General features: G+C 42.8%; 1 long non-coding RNA gene across 3 annotated transcripts in view; it reads left to right on the top strand.

Annotated features, from left to right (window-relative positions):
- The first annotated feature begins 1239 nt into the window (after positions 1-1239).
- LOC102378739 overlaps positions 1240-17139 on the top strand; it is a 325687-nt gene continuing 309787 nt past the window's right edge. For all 3 annotated transcript variants that reach the window (XR_003091910.1, XR_003091909.1, XR_003091908.1), the window contains exon 1: positions 1240-1350. This is a non-coding gene — a long non-coding RNA (uncharacterized LOC102378739). The remainder of the gene's footprint in view (positions 1351-17139) is intronic.

The following is a 17139-nucleotide window of genomic DNA, read 5'->3' as shown; positions in this document are numbered from 1 at the left end:
ACGGGTGTGTGTGTGGGGTGCAGGAGGTGTGTGGGGACTTTCTGGAGCTTGGCCTCTGCCCTGAGGGTGCAGAGCTGGTCTGGACTCTCCATAGCTTGGCCCCTGGTGGCCTGGACCAGCCCCACACCATCGGGGCTGTGTGCCATGCTTTGGTGTGTCCAGACGACTCCTGTGGCATTGGGGAGTCCCTGATGTTGCAGGGCCAGTTCAGATTCGCTAGAGCTCAGCCCCAAGCCCTGAGGCGCAGGGATGGTTCCCAAGCCCTGGCCCTCCAACCCCCTCTCTTCCTGTAGACTTACCTACATGCAGCTGCCAGAGCTGCTCCCACCACCTTGCCTGGCTGTACTGCTGGCCACATGTTTGTGCATGTGTGCACATGTGTGTGGCACCCCCTGCCCTGCAGCCCTGGATTTTTTTCCCTTTTACCTCCTGTGCGGGCCGGGAGTGATCCAGGCCCTTTTTCGCGCCGCGCGGGCTGTGGCCAGCAGCCCGGGCACGCTGGGTCGGAGAAAACAGACGACACGCTAGAATTAGTCACGGACGCGTAATGGTTGATTTAAGATTATTTACTTACACCGAAGATGGTCGCGGTGCAGGCAGGAAAACTTGCTTGAGTTGCAGTTACAGATTAAGTTCAGTTACAGATAGAAAAGAAGAGAGGCGGACTAGAGTTCCTTCCCGTGAACATTCTTCTAGCCCATCCGGTTGGAGGCTCTAAACCGCGAGCCCGTCGCGCCAACCGAAGAAAGTACTCCGCAGCGTTTAGAGATCTTCACGAGACGTGAAGTCTCTTCCTCCTGGTGTTCGTGGAGTCCTCCCTTGCGGGGTTCTCCAACTTGGGCGGAAACCACTCAAGCCTCTTATACGGCTAGCAAGCCAATCACTAGCCGCCACGTGGGAATAATTTAGAACCGGCCAATAGTGGGACACAAATTTGCATGCGAATGGCAGGAACTCCTTTGCACCGTGTATTTCTCTTTGCAACTAAGAAATGCACCCTGCAAAGAAAGCTCCTAGTAGGGGAAATAATTTAGCAGTGCCGAAGCGCGCACAAACAAAATCACACCCTTGGGTTGTGACACCTCCCTGCTCTCTTCCTCCCCTTCTATAAATAAAATTGATGAACATTTAATCTGGGAGGGTGAGTGCCCCGCTCCCTGTGTGCCTCCTTGACATGTTGCCATGGCTTATAACGCATCAGCCCCAGCGTTGAACTTACTCTGTATCGTATTGTTTGGGCAGAGGCTGGAAGTGGAAGCTCCAAAGCAAAACAAGAAAGGATCGCCTTGGTGTGTTTTCCGTCCTGGAAACTTTCTGGAACTGTTACCTGGTGGAAAGAAACATCTTCTGGTAAGATTTCTACTCTGATTTATACATCAGAACTTAAACTCAACCTCCAGAGCAAACCAAACTAACTACTAGTTTCATGTGCGTGCTCCAGTGGAATCCAGTCTTTCAGGTCAGCTCTTTCGATAAATGCTGGCTTAGTTAGGTTCCCTGTCATCCCCTGTTAATTCCCACATATTCTCTGTCCTTTCAGAGTGACAGGGTTGATTGTACTATAGAACAGGAATGGCAACCTATGGCCCACAAGCCAGATCCAAACTGCTGAGCAATTCCATCTGGCTTGCAAAGCTGGGACATTGGTGGCAAGTCAGTAGTGGGAGAAGTAGAGGCTGGGTTGGAAATGTGCCATTGCCAGTTTGGCAGTGGCAGTGGTTTGGTTACAGGTGTGGCCTACGTTTGGAGTGAGCTGCACTGCCTTGGCCTGTTGCTCCTAAAATGTGGCCGATCCCTGCTATGCATGGTACGGCTTCGTGCATAAACAGGAGTCAGGTACTGGGATGCTGTTAAAAGGCCACTTAATTAACAACTTAAATTCATTGTATCTAATCCTGGTATCAGGTCTGTATATGTTCCTATTCTCTACTCTTTACCCATTTTAATTGCCATCTCTTGCTGTAAGTCCCTGCCTGTCTATTCTTCTGGTTGGTTCTTGGCAGTGTTTTACCTTGAATTGTTTCACAGATAGTTTACCTTACTGTCCAGTGCATAGTCTGTGTATTAAAGTATTCTTAGCACATGAATAGCATAGCTGCAAAAGACAGTCCAAAGAGAATATTGTGTGCATTACCATATTTTTGTTTGGCTATGCAAGTTGTATGGTTGCATAGCTATGTCCTAGGGGAATTTTGCACCAAAATATACATTGAAGTGGACTAAAAATGTTTGATTTACCTAAAATAGAACAAAAAGAATATACAGAACATGGGAAGGTATATAATTAGTCTAGTGATTTACAACCGGGCAGTGAAAGGGTTAAAACCAGTGAATAAATTAATCTATTTAACATAATACATTCTGGCATTTTTTCTTGCATTTTTCCTATCACAGTATTTGATGAAACAGCTTTTGTTTGCTCACACTTGTCTCTTAAAATTCATATATCAGCAGTAAAAGCTATTTTTTCTGTAACAGCTTGCACTCAGTTCCCAATGGAGACAGAAGCCTAGTCATTCCATTGCTTCAGATTATAATATTAAAGTTTAATTAAAAAAAACAACATGTAAATGTAGAGACTCTCAGTGCTCCAGATACCAGCATGGTGCTATATATTTATTTATCAGTCTGTGGAAGTCCTTTACTACAGAAAGTGATTTGTGATGTTAGACCCCTACACGTGATTTTGAGGGCATATGGAAGCAGAAAGAAAGCCAATCTACATTGTAAGTTCCTCCAGTTCTGGCAACAGTAGAAGGTAGGGGAAGTTGTCTGTTCATTGTATTTAAAAGATAGCTTTAACACTTAAGTGCCCTGCTTTAGCTTAGGTGCTGTGTCTGATGTGCGTGTGTGTATACATGACACTGAGGTAGTATGCTTTAGGCCCTGATCCTGCAAACATGTGCATGCATTAGCATAAATAGTTCTACTGATTTCAGTGAGACTTAAAAGTAAGCTCAAGTTAAGTGTTTGCAGAACTGAGGCTTCACTTATCTTTTATGCGAGGGTATGGTGCAGAAAGCAATGTCTCCTCTTCCACTGACTTTCTTTAATACAGCTATTAAGTCCCAGGCTTTAACTGTAGAGGATATAAACACCAAGAGAAAAATAAAATAACTTTAAATATATAGAAAAAGAGAATAACTAAGCCTAGAGCATGTGATATAGTGATACTGGTAGAAAAATAAACTAAAATGAAAACCAAAAACAAAACTATGTGGCCACAGTCCTTTTGCTAGCAGCTTCCTCCTTATTGACTAGAAACTCCTGGCTAACCCACTCTAGCCAAAGGCTGCCCCTTAGATAAAGTTTTTCCCAGTATGTCTTGCCGTGGGCTGGCTCTTTAAATTTGTCAGAGAAGGTGCTCAAGCTTTTGAAGGGTCATTATGCAATTTGTTGTTACATCTTCCATCTCTTCTTGCTGGGCAAGTGTCCTTAATTCCTGTTATGTTTTCCCTTTCCTACTTCTGATGAGCTGGCATCTGCTCACAGAATGTGTTTCTCCTCTTAAACAGAAGCTGCAAATGCATACAGAATATCATATGCTTCTTTGAGTCAGCAGTTCACAGTTGTCATGTATTATATAAGGCAACCGTGCCTTATATAAATTGTTAGAAAAGATTGCTGGCCCAGGAATGAAGTCTGCTTTCCTGGATTTTGCTTTGATGGTTACATTTTTTTAAATTCACTTATTACACACACCAGAAGGAAAATTACTTGCCAAGAGGGAATAACAAATAAAATTATTCAAGGTTATTATAAAGATGGTGATAACTATTTTTTATCACTGTTAATATTTTCTGTGACTGGTTACTGCTTATCTAGATCAATTTTCTATGTTATTTTCTCTGATTATGTTTTGCAATACTTTTTGGCTGCTCTCATTGTATTTATGGCTATGGTAGTCAAAATAGAAGTGTTCATTTATATCAAAGGGTTCATGAGCAGCTAGAGAGAGATCTTAAATGTTTGTGCATGTGTAATAACCATCTGTGGTCATTATCACAGATTGAACCTGGAACATCTAAAACTAAATCAGAAACCTCAACAGTTTGAATTTAAACTCTAAATCTTCTAGCTGACAGTTGTAGCAGGATCCTATCCTTTGTCACTGAGGCAGAGCAGTATGTTTAATGCATATTGGACAAATTTTCAGTGAATTTTCAGTGAAATTACTGGGAATTCTGAATGTTTAAGGAATGCAGGATTGGGGTCTTTCATGAACTTCCGTGTTAGCATGAAAGCATTTTTCATGACTAATAGGTAGTAGCAAATCCTAGCTTTTAGCCTAAGTTCATTCTGCAGTTTTCCATTAGTGGGGGTGAGGGTCGTCAGTGAATCCTTTCAATAATAACCAGCTAGCATTTCCTAAACCCCTGTCTGTGTATCAGGTAAAGCATAGTGTTACCACTGCCATTGGCATTTAGTAAAGTAGGCCACTGTATAAACTGTGGTTAAGCTGAGTTGAGGGCTTCTTTAGAGAAAGACCCTGTAACTGATTAAACCCTGCCTCTAGTGAGGTAAAAATTAGGTTGAAATAGATTAATAGAAAACCAGTTAAGAACTTCCTGATTGTTGTCCATTTTTTACAATGAAACTAGTTGTGAATTCAGTAGGAAGAAGGTTCATCGGTAGATGCAACTGTGAACTCAGTCAGGGTTATGGACCTTTTTTGTCCACATTATAGACTCTAGCTTTAAGACCTTTTTTTGTTTTTGTTTTTTGTTTACTGATGACTTAATAAAGGGAGCATTTCTTGGCCGGTTTGTTTTTTGCCAGATCACAAAACTTTTCCTCTACTCCCAGCAATCTCATGGCAAAAAGTTCTTAACTTTCACCCAGCACACAAGTAGTATAGTATTCTGTACTATTTAGTCCACCTCCTTACTTCCCTGTGTAAATCCTTTCTAACATTTATCATACGTTGTAACCTGGATACACCAAGGGTGTGTCCTCCCAGCTGAGTAGAGAGGAAGTGGTGACAGGCTAGGGTGCTGAGGGAAGGACGTCACCGCCCTACATGAGGATCCCTCCATTTCCCTATAGAGACAACCCCATGAGTGTACACTTAACTATATACAGTTTTATTATTACAAATATAATTAAAACACTTACATGCTAGAACTAACTGAATACCTGATATTACAAAATTCTAATATAAAAGCCTAAGTCTGTCTGTCTGTCTATTCGTGCTCTGATTGGCTGATGGAAACAGCCAATCAGAGTGCTCCAAGCATGGGGGAGCGCCACCATGATTCTGAAGCTGGGCCGAGGACCGGACAGAGGGTGGGGGAGCCGAGGGCGGCAGCGCTAGCATCAGCTCCTCCTCCCCACTCCCTGCAAGCCGTGCTGAGGACCGCACAGGGAAATGGGGAGCTGAGCCCAGTCTGCCCGCTGCTCCGTTTATACACTTCAGGGGCTCTACCCCCAAAGTTCTCCGGACCTGGCAGGGTGCAGTCTTGAACCAGGTCTGGACTGCTCCTTGGCCCCTCCCTTCAGGGGAAAGGGCGTGACCTTGCTTACCCCGGCTTGCTTCTGATTGGTGGATAGGCCCTACCAATCAGAACTGCAGAATCTGGAGCCCAGGACTCATCCCGAGCTCAAAAGGTAAGTCCGCTCCAATGTAATCATTTCAAGAACGTAAGCCACAGTGTTGGAGTCAGTAAGGAACTGGCTAATAGATTTTAAGGAAAGACAATGTAGCGTAGTGGTTGGGCCAGCAGTACTCGGTGGCAGGACTTCTGTGGAATCTGTTTCTTTATTTGAGCTTGGACACGTGTCATGTGACCCCTCTGTGCCTCAAGAAGAATTTTGTCTGCTGTGGACACAGCCACATATTGGGATAGAGTGGTATACATTTTCTGTCAGCGTGACTTGGAGATAAATACATTATTCTTCAGATTTGTAGCTACAAGCAAGGCCAAGAGACTGTCCCAACTAAGTGCCAACAAAATCTTTATCTTAAATCACTGCAGATTTTATTGCTCCCACATTTAAAGTTACTTGAGACCCTAGTGAGTTTTCACACTTTTTATTGATACTGTTTTTCCATATCCCTTTCCTTGGATAGCCACATTAGTTACCACAGGCATGATTCTCCATTCCATTGTGCTGGCTTCTTGCCAAGGTAACTCCGTTAGTTTTTGTTGTACACTAGTGAAACTCAGTGGAAAATTGGGCCCACATATACTCTGACCTTGTCTGCCTATGTCCTTAGACTAACACGGCTACAACCCAAACCCCTGCAACTTAATGCTGATACACTTTTAAACTTCTAAGATAGCATTACTGTCAGATGTATCACATTTTAAAGGTTTGCCATCTTGTGACTTGCCAGGACTCTCAGTTAATGTTGGGAAGACGAGAATCTGAAACCAAGAGGCATCTGATCCTCAGATTTGTCAATAGACTAGTACTGAATGTTTTTCTTCTTGGACCTGGGTGCAGTGTAATTTGAAACTTTTTTTGACCCTTATTTTAGGGGAAAAGGAAAAAAAAAATTGAAGTAATTTTTAAATGGTAGCTGTAACAGAATTGGAGTGTTAGGAAAGCAGAGCTAAGTTAATGGAGAGAGTCCTTGAAAGAAGCCAGAGATGAGGATTAAATGCAGTTTATTCCATAGCTCTGCAGGTTGTTCCATGGCTGCAGAAATAAGACTTAATTTCATTGTCGTCTTGACAACATATGTGACATAACTATATATACACACACGCCCCCGCTCTATTTGTGTGTCTGTATCTACAGTGTATAAATGTGTACCTGTTACATTTGCTAAGGGAAGGGAGATACGGTGCACCCTTTGAATTGCCTTGCATACAATAGGTGCGTTCCCGTTGACTTCAAAGGGAAAGCTGTAGTTTAAGTTAATGGGAAGATGCTCAGTATATCTGACAGTCATGGGCTACCCCAGGACTTCTGGGGTCCCAGTCTGGGATCTGCAGCAGAGAGTTTGCTGGCTCTGGCTCTGTAGCCAGGAGCCAAGCCAGGACTTCCAGGTTTCTAGCTCCACAGTCAATGGGTAGCCTGTAAGCTCCAGCACGGTGGGTTGCCCTAAGCCCTGGCATCCTGGGGTCCCCCGTTCTGTGGGTGGTCTGTCCTGGACCTATGAATTCTGGTCATAGAATCTGTGGATTCTAGGGTACAATACCTTTGGGGCATGGCTATATCTCTTCTGTGGTGTTCCTGAGTGCACCACCAAGGAACAAGCCTTGTACGCTTGCCCCTCCTCTCCATGTACCATAGAAACACATTGTGTGGTCACTTTTTGGAGGTCTCTGGGTCCAAGTCTCAGTCTCTGATATGCTCTTGAGAGCAGCTCTGGGCACACAACACTCCTCTACTGTCAACTGCAAGATATTTTTTCAGCACATGGTGTGTGCAGAGTGGGAGCAAGTAGGTAGGGTTTATTTCTCAGCAGTGGTCGTGGGATTGCTGTGAAGGACAAATAGATGCAGCTTTAGTTTCATCAGAAAATTTCCAGACAGCTTGATTCCTTCAAACTCTGAAAGGAAAACAGCACTGGCATGAGGAAAACAATCTTTTTAGAAAGGAGTGTTGAAGGAAAGCAGATACTATTTTTGTTAAACTGTATAGATAGAAATGTGTGATGTGAACCATAAGATAGGCTTTTTATTTTTTTTAGAATGATAGGAAAGCACATATTATGGTAATAAATAAAGAGTGAAAAAGCATCAAGTGTTTAAAATAATAATAATGCAATTGTAATGTAATTAGTACAAAAATCGAAGGATAGAAGTGTGATGTGGTTGGAAAAGACAGAATGGTGATGTCATGTATAATATTCTTCCTTTTCTTTTCATTCCTTTGGATTCTGCTATGAGGGTTTGCACACCATGGAAAGGTGTAGTCTCTTGCTGCAGCTATGAATGCATGAGTTCAAAACCTCCTCTGGGTTCATGCTAAAGGCCACCTTCATTGATCCAGCTGTACATGGGCACTTGGTTATTCCTGCTGGGAAGCCAAAGGTGGATGCACTTGATACTGTGATACACATTTATTTTATGTGACATCAGTTAAGAAACCAGAAAGCCTAAACCACACTGGCCCAGTGGGTTTTAAGTTTGGATGGACTTGCCTTCCGTCACACTCTGTAGTCCTTCCTGTAACTGGAACGTAGTGAAGATCTGTTGAAGTCAGTGAGCTTGGGTACCGGTATGAGTCTAGTTGTGGCTGACTGCAGCTCAGTGTAGACTTTCCATCCCTAGTATTTATGCAACTTTTCTGGATGTGCCTTGCCAGGTTGCTTGCCTGCAATGGAAATGACTCAAGCAGATAATGAACATGTTTGCTGCCCACCGCACCCAACATCTAGAGGATTCTGGCCCACCCAATAGATTTAATTGCCTGGTTCTGGCAAGTCTGCAGGCTCAAAAACAAAACCAGCAACTATATATCCTCCCTGCTGTTTCTTCCCTGCAGAGCCAGCTGGCTGCACATATTTAAGATGAAAGATGGAGAAAGGAAGCAGTTTTTTAGTTAGGTGGCATCATTTTTTTTCTTGGATCACCCATCTTCTGGAGCGCTCCATGTAGGCTGTTTGTTTTAAGCACTTTTAAGGTAGGGCTTGCTCTAGGATCACTTAATGCATCTAATATGTCAGTGTTTGTAGGATCCTCTGATGAAAACAGGTTAAGCACATAGGCACATCTGTGATCCACTCAGATGAAACTAGTGCAGCTCCACCAAAGGAGTCTTAGTCTTCTAGCTCACGCAATATTGCAGCTCATGCTTTTAGCTCTTGAGGTCTTTAAGTTAATGCCAAAATGGCTGCCATCGTACCTTGTCAGGCAAATCCACTACTCTAGATAACATGAATTTTGGTTGAATAAAAAATGACTTGCACAGAATTTATTCACTACCACTGTATACAATAGCACCTTTTCCTCTCCCCAATTCTCACCTCCCTCACCTGCTGCAGCTGCCCCCAGCTGCCCCAGGTGTAGTGGGAGCGCTGGAGAAGTTCCTGCTCTGCTCCAGCAGAGCTGCATGGGGAGCTGTGGTGGTGGGTGGGTTCCCCCTACCTGGCTGGTGCCCCAGGTGTTCCTCATTTGCTGAGAAGCAGGTACAGAGAAAGGAGAACCCATTCGTTGACCTCGGCTGAATCTGGCTCCCCATGCAGACACTCTGCAGTCACAGTTGGAGCAGAACAGGAATGGTTGGGACAGCAGCAGCAGCAGACACATTTCCCCTTCCAGAGCCCAGAGGGTTAGTACAGAGGGGAGAACAGGAGAGGAGGGGAGGTGCCATTGCACACAAAGGGGAGGGGAGGGGATGCTGAGAACGGGGTGTGGGAGATTCATACTTGATTTAGGGACTTAAAAAATGTCACTGTGGTGTGGTCTGACTGCCCTGGGGGCAAGGGGAAGGCTGGGACAGGGAATTACAGTCACCCCTACAGTACCAGTCACTGCATCTGCACCCACCTTTTAAAAATCCTGGATCCACTTATGTGCATGAAGATTATTGTAACCTGAAGTTTCCACATACTCTCTATTTTAAACATATCTTCTTGAACTAATAAATCTGCAAAACTGCTAGACCAAACCGTCTGCATTTTGAAGGGATCATAAAACTGCTTTTAAACTACTAGCTAAGGGATGGTACAGACAGAACAATTTAAACTTGTATAACATTGATTTTTCACATCAATGTAAATAGCATGGAGGTCTAGACTGGATAGATGAGCAGATATCCCAGGGTAGCTTTACACAGTAGGTACTATTATAACAACTTGTCACCAGATTGTAGAGAAGCAAATAGTCAAATAGTAGCGTGTTTGCCTTGAGCAAATGTCCATCCTGGGATAAGATGTGGACACAGGACACATTGGCATAACCTACACTGGTTATTAGGGCTGTGTGAAGCTTCAGGTGCTGATTCAATTCGGTGGAGATTTGGCCCAATTCAGGGAGCCGGAGCCGGAGGGGGGGGGGGAACCATGGGGGGCCCCCACCAGGCCCCATTCAATGCCTGCTCCTCCAGCCCCCCTGAGTGTCCCCCGACCCCAAGCTGCTCCCCCAGCACCTCCAAGGCTATCACACCCAGCTCTAGCTCCTGGCCCTTTAAAAAAAATAAACCCCAGTCACTGGGTGCTGCCTGGCGGGGAGGTAATCCCCACTGCCCCACACTGTCCCACTGCATGGGGGGCTCTGTTAGGAGCCCCCTGACGCCCCTGCTCTCCCAGCCCCACCCATGGCTGCCCTATCCAGCCCAGCTCCAGCCCTTTAAGAAAAAACAAACAACCCCCTCCTCCCGGACTCACCAGTTCCTGCAGGGCTTCCGGGGGCTTGTGCAGAGCCCCCCACACTGCATGGGGCAGTGGGGGGCATCAGGGATTGCCCTCCCACCAGGTAGGAACTGGTGAGCCCCCCTGCAAGGCCTACTGGTTATGCTTTATCCTTGATTCTTTCATGTGTTGTTTGTACCAGATTGGGTAAAATAATTTGGTGTAAAGCTTTCTGTAATCTGTGTTCCTTTTTTGTTTATATTACAGTAAAAAGTTTTGTTAGATTAGTTTAGACATGTTAGTTGGCTAGGCTCTATTATTAACACATCTGGTAAAAATACAAGGAGCTAAAGATTTTATGATTCACCCACTTTTTTGTCAAGACTCAGATGAATATTTGTGAAAATAAAAATTTCAATATATTTTCACTTGCTGCAGAAAGATTGTATCAATAAATGTATTTAAAGAATACTTTGAAGCTGGGGGCACTGATATTCACTTGAGTAAGATTTACAAGGCTGCTTAGATTATGTATAGTCTTGGAGTTCGATTCCAACATGATCTGAAATTTGGGGTGGGTACCAATTAAGTAGAGCCCAGATCTTCCACGTCATAGCCTTTTTAGTCACATTTGATCTTTTAGAAGAGGATAATCTTTGTTCTCACTGGTCCAGCTTTTGATGTTGCTCACAACTGTTGCAGCTGAGAAGCAGCTTGTTGCTGTTGTAGAGTTATTCTGTTTTGTTGGGCCCATCTGACTTTGGTCTGAGTTACCAGGATTAAACTGCCCTCTGTAAACCTCTTACTTGAAGTCTGATAAAGAGGCTTCAATAGAGAACAAATATACTCCAGTCAGGGAAAATATCTTAAAAATAGATTTTTAGGACTGACACAAAGCCCATTAAAGTGAATGTATACACTCTTAGGGATTTGACTGTGCTTTGGATCAAGTTCTTAATGTCTGCTTTGGTACTATTTATTATATTTATTATAACTCAATATAATAAAGTCACTGAAGTACCTTGGACTCACAATCACCTGGGGTTCACTATGGCTTCATTATGCAGCCCTGTCCCTATGTTGTGGTTTTTTCCCAATCCATCCCCATCCGGACTGATACTGGCCCCTTCCTCGGGGAGAGACGGAGGGAGCAACATAGGGCTCTCAGAAGAGGCAAAGGGGAGTGTAGAAAGACTCCAGTATTTACAGAGGGTATCTGCTTGGGCATGCAGGTTGGACACACTGCCACCTTCTGTGACACACAGATCCTTATTGAGGTGATGCTGATGAATGAGTAGCACCAGAGTTAGCTGAATCGGGCAGTTCTCTCCCCTAAGAACCGTTCTTTCACTACATCAGTTAGACTGGGTTCATGTTTTCAAGCTTTGCTTTGGAGGTGTAGACTGAAGGTTGGAAGGACTGGAAGGTTGGAAGGTTGGAAGGTTTAAAAACAAAAACTTAGGGTGCTTGTAGATATGCTAGTGGGGCTACACAGATGTGTAAACTTGAACACATTTATTTCCTATTTTTATTTTATTTGACCTTTTGACCTGGATCAGCAGGCTGTATTTTTTTGCCACCAAAATCTATAACTCCATTAATTCTTTATGAAATGCTGCTGTTTTGTAATATTTGCAGGTTGTCACTCAGGCTGAGAGTATAGGGTTGCCAACTCTGTTTGAATCTGTGCTGGGAGGTTTCTGGAATGCCAGTGTGCCCGCGACCCCCAACATGAATGTGACTGCGGGCTTGCGTATATCAGTTGTGGATTACGGTGCGTAGACTTTACATCAGGAAGGCAAATGTATATTACTATTACATTTTAAAAACCTACTGGACTACTGTATGAATCAGATTCAATGTTTTCACATTCATTTTAACGAATGCCTTATCAGTTATCTCCCAGGTGACGCTCAGCAGTCTCCTGGAGATTTATATCTAATTCCTGGAGACTCTAGGGCAGTCCTGGAGGGTTGGCAACCTTATGAGAGTACAGTGATCATTATACTTAGTTGTTTAACTTTTTACCTATCCTCTTGTGGATAAAGTTGTAGAGCTACAACTCTCTAAGTGTAAAGGCAGGTATCACATTTGAGCTGGTTCTCATTGATCTGAGTCGATTGGGTCACTTGATCCAGGTCAGTTGGACTAGCTCTTTACACACTCAGCCTGGCCCTGAAATGAATGTCAGTTATCTCAAATTCACCAGAGTTTTCCCAAGAAAAATTTCACAAGCAGTTAATGGGTTTGTAGGATCCCAGAATAAAAGGCTTTGTTGTGAGAGAAATCCAATGTCTGTTTTTACCCTAAGCGTCTTTTTTGGGCAGTCGATCTATGGACACTTACAGAAATTACATTTTCCATGTGATGAGGCCCCTGAAAGCGCTGTAAAGCCATAACATAACAAATATTTAAGGCTGTAGACTGCTTTTAAAATGTCCAATTGCATGAAAATTTAACCCTTCTCTGATGAATTGTCAGATAGGGGCGCTCTAAGGCAGAGCACCTTAAGGAATCTGTGTACAGGTTCCCTGAGAGGTTTCATTTTGGGCGATTCTACCTGAATCCCATGTGGCTTTGTTCCTTTCTCCACCTGGGACTCTTGACAATGGCAGCCTCATGGCCACCTCACCTGGCACCGGGGCGGGGGGGATGAGGGAAATGAAGCCTTCGCACGTCAAAGGCCGAGCAGATAAAGCACCATGCGTTAGAGTGCCTCCCTGACAGGCTGCCTGCACTTGTGCACATGCCCTGTGATTCTGTTTTCTTAAGCTTAAGTGTTTTAAAATTGTAAAAAGTCTTTTTTTTATTTTAAACTCTTTACATCTTTCAACAGTATACTTTTTGGGGCAGGGGATACCATCCGCCACGTTTGTATAGGGCCTCATACAATGTGGCTGGCCTTTAGGGTCCGCTATGATGCAGAGGTTAAATAATAATAGCATCCTATGACTTAACATCCTTTTCACTTCATGAGTAATTCTGTTTATAAATGGTAGGAGTAGTCTTGTCTTAGCCCAGTGTAATTCAACAGCAGGACCATTGAAGTCGAATGAGTTGCATTTGGTGTAAAACCCAGTTCAAGTGAGATTAGAAAGAGGTTAGACTTTTAGCTGAGGCATTGTGGAGAGCCCCCCCCCACCCCCAACTCACAAAGCTGAGCTGCTGCAAATAGTTGCCCAGTGAAGGCTGTGTTGTGTTTTTTTTAATTCATCAAATTGCTCCCTCTGTTCCCATATCTTTGTTATTTCATAGTGTCTCCTGAGAACAGAGCAAATTAAGAATTAGTTCTTTTAAGCTGATGACATTGGAGTATGGTCAAAACGAGGCAGCACATTTGCACAGCCCTAGCTCAAATAATCATCAGTTTGTGACTGCCCCTTACTGTGCTGACCCATATTATCTCATTGTTTCTTTGTGCTCCCTCATTCCATTTTATTTGTTGTATCCACCTCTTGTCTTATCCTCTAGACTGTAAATCATTTGGTGGAGGGGACATATCCTTAAGCTTATATGATGTTTAGCACAATAACAGTTTGATTTATGAGTGAGCCCCTAATACAAATAATAAATAATAGTTACCTGTAAATGCTGTGACAAAAATCCCTCAATGGTGATCACAATTTGCCAAGACATTATTTGTGCTTATGTATATTTATCAGTTGTTTGCTAAAAGGGGAACAAAACTACTTATTGTAAGAAAAGGAAATATCACCCAAGCAGGAACATTTCCATGGCCAGTGCTTCCCACAGAAAGAGTTCATTGCCCTTTACCATGTCCTGCAACCGCAATTTTACTGGGTTAAACTGAGATATGATGGGACTCTATAATAGAATCCTTTGTGTGAATCCCAGCCTGGATTTCAGTGGGGTTCTACACTCTCACACTGCCAATAGGACTGCTTGTGTTCAAGGAGTAAAGTGCTACTTAGCTAGAGTAAAAGCATTCTTTTCTGGCTCAAAATGTCAGAGTATCTGCCCCTGTAAATGCCTTGGCAAATGCACTGCCTACTACACTGAGTAACTGCAGTGGTACGAGTGGGGCCTCTTATACTAATTTGTATTTGTAGGAGAGTTTGGAGGTTGTGACTAGGAGACAAATCCAAAAGTTACTAGTTACCCTGCAATCATGGTATTTAAGAGAAAAATAGAGTTAGGGAACATGTCTGCTTTCAGCAGGCCAGCAAGCAAAATGCTCTCATGGTAAATAATTTGTAAGGCATGGGATATGTTCCCGTTAGTACCCTTGTCTATGATGGGTCCGAGCAAGCTGAACCCTACAATAATTTTAAGACTTCCCTCAAACTCTTTGTACTTTTTGGGCCAGATCTTTGAATGGTATACATTGGTGTAGCATTGTCTTTATTGGACTGACAGTGAATTAAGGAACTAACCCTCTGTTTAAAGCCTGTCATGTGGATTTACTATAATTCAAGGCAGTTTTTATAGAACCAGGTGTGTGCTGTTTTTTCTGGGTCTGCACTTAGACATAACTTCTCCAGTTGGCACCAACAGCTCTTGGTAATGAGTTTTGAGGTTTATCTTGTTGGTAAAAAGGGGATAAGAAAATATTTGGGAAAAGGAATTTTTTGGACTGAAATGTAAGTCTATGTTTATGTCCATTGCATATGTTCCTTATCTCTCCAAAAAGTTAACTTGTCAGTGTAACTGTTAAAGGTCCCTAGAGGCAGTAATAGGGTATTTTCTAGGGTAGAGCAAGACAGTATTTACTATTGCTGCAACTTTACCTATTAGACTTTATCTGACTGGTGCTGACAGCAAAGTAGACCATAGCTGAGTGTTTAAAATCAGCAGCAAAACCTAAGCTGGGCACAAATTGTCTGTAATGGCTGACTAGTACCAGTACTATTTCATTAAAACAGTACTGGAAAGCATCTAAATGGTACAAATGAATCTTGCCTACTGGGCTCCTTGGGATATTTAGCCTGTGCAATTAAACTGTGATTCTATATCACTATCTTATCTAAACTAAATATCTCAAATTACTGACTTCAGCAAATTCAGTGCAAGCCATTACAGTAAATACAGTAGATGACTGCCCTGTCTATGTTTGGACAGACTGTAAGCTAATGGAGCTTAAATGTTATCAGTGCCCTGTACTTAACAGGACAAATATCCAGCCAAGAGTAAGCTTTTCTTTGTTTTTTATAAGTGCGCATGAACATTGTCTGATGTGTGCGGCTGCACCATCTTTTTGCAAAATGGGAAAAATGGTTCAGTAACTGTCCTCTGTAGCATTTCTTGCATGTCCTCTGAATCTTCATCTAATACTGGTTGCTGTCACAGATGGCGGTGGGGTAAATAGACTACTGTTATGATCTGTAAAGTATTCTGATCTCATCTACTTGGTGTAATAAATCTACAGTAGCCAATGGTGTTACACAAATATTAACAACATCTGAATTAGCCATGCTATTCACCTTATTGCATACCTGATCTTAATTTCAGATGCACAATGTACGATGCAATTCACTGAGAGCATTTATGCACATATGCACAGAGCAGATTTTTGAGCTACTGTACTTTGCAATCTGTGCCAGACATCTATACAGCCAGACAGTAAACACAGTAAGTGATACCTTAGGCCAGGAACCTTCTAACAGAACACAGAATTCACCCCTGAGACTACAAACAAGAAGCATAGCATATGTTAAAACACAAAGGTCAGTAGGCCAACTACGTGTAAGCCTGTAACTATGAATTACACATATTGAGCCTGATTCTGAAATAGTACTGGTGCTAGTGTCAAATATGCTGAGAGTTTTGCCATTAACTTCAGTAGGGTCCAGATTTTACCCACTGTTTTTACAACAATTTAACTCCATTGACTTCAGTGGAGATACTCCTGATGCACACAAAGATGTCAGAGGTGAAGCAGAATCACTAACAATGGAAATCATGTCATTTCACATTTTGTCATTTTTTCCAGAACGCCGTTTCTCCTGATGTTCAGTTATTTAAGAATATTTGTTTTTAACTGGGGTTAGGATACCATTCACATAAAATTGCCAGACATAATATCCTGGCACCAAGATTACACTGTGTGGATTAGGAGTATTTTGCCCTAAGATTTAAACCATAATCAGATTGTAAAGAAAAACTGGGAAAAAAAATCTGCAGGAATCTTATCCTTTTAATAGGAAAAATATAAATCCTTCCAGGATGCTCTCCCCTTTCTGCAAGAAAAGAAACTCCCTCACGTGCAAAATAAAAAAAGAAAAATTGTTCACAGTTCCATTTATGTATCCCCATTACCATTAGCAGGTCTAACTGAGGACAAAATATGGGCCATTTGTTTTGTACCTCCAGGATAAATGGTATATGCACTTTAATACATATTAGGTTAGGGGTTCCCCAACTGGTATGCATACCCCTAGGCATATGCAAGACATCTTGCGGGGGGCGTGGAGGGGTACATGGGAGAAATTGTGTAATGGCAGATTTTATTTTCATTATCATAATTGGCATTTAAGGGGTTAAAGTATGCTGGTAGGGGTACATGGGCAGCTGGTGAATCTGGAAGGGGGTATGCAATAAGAAAAAGCTTGGGAGCCTCTGTATTAGGTCATATAAGGCAGTTTCCAAACCATGTCGCATTCTCCCTGGCAGGGGCATGTGACAGGTACCTGGGGTGGGGGTGCAGCACCTGGTGGCTGAAATTGACAGCTGAAGTAGGGGGGCACAAGTGTGGTCAACTTTACTTTGACAGGGTGTAAACCTCAAATGTTTAGGAAAAGTCCATAAAGGGATAATAGTTTAAGAATTTTGCACATATCTGTTTGTTTTATCTTTAGAAATCTGAAGCCTCTGTCATATCTTTTTTAGTAACAGCACTGAAAGTTAAATACCCTTACCCATTAAAATACATCACT

The sequence above is a fragment of the Alligator sinensis genome, unplaced genomic scaffold (assembly GCF_000455745.1).
Source record: "Alligator sinensis unplaced genomic scaffold, ASM45574v1 scaffold197_1, whole genome shotgun sequence".
Taxonomy (NCBI): Eukaryota; Metazoa; Chordata; order Crocodylia; family Alligatoridae; genus Alligator; species Alligator sinensis.
Note: the sequence above shows the minus strand (reverse complement) of the source record. Positions and strands in the feature narration are given on the sequence as shown.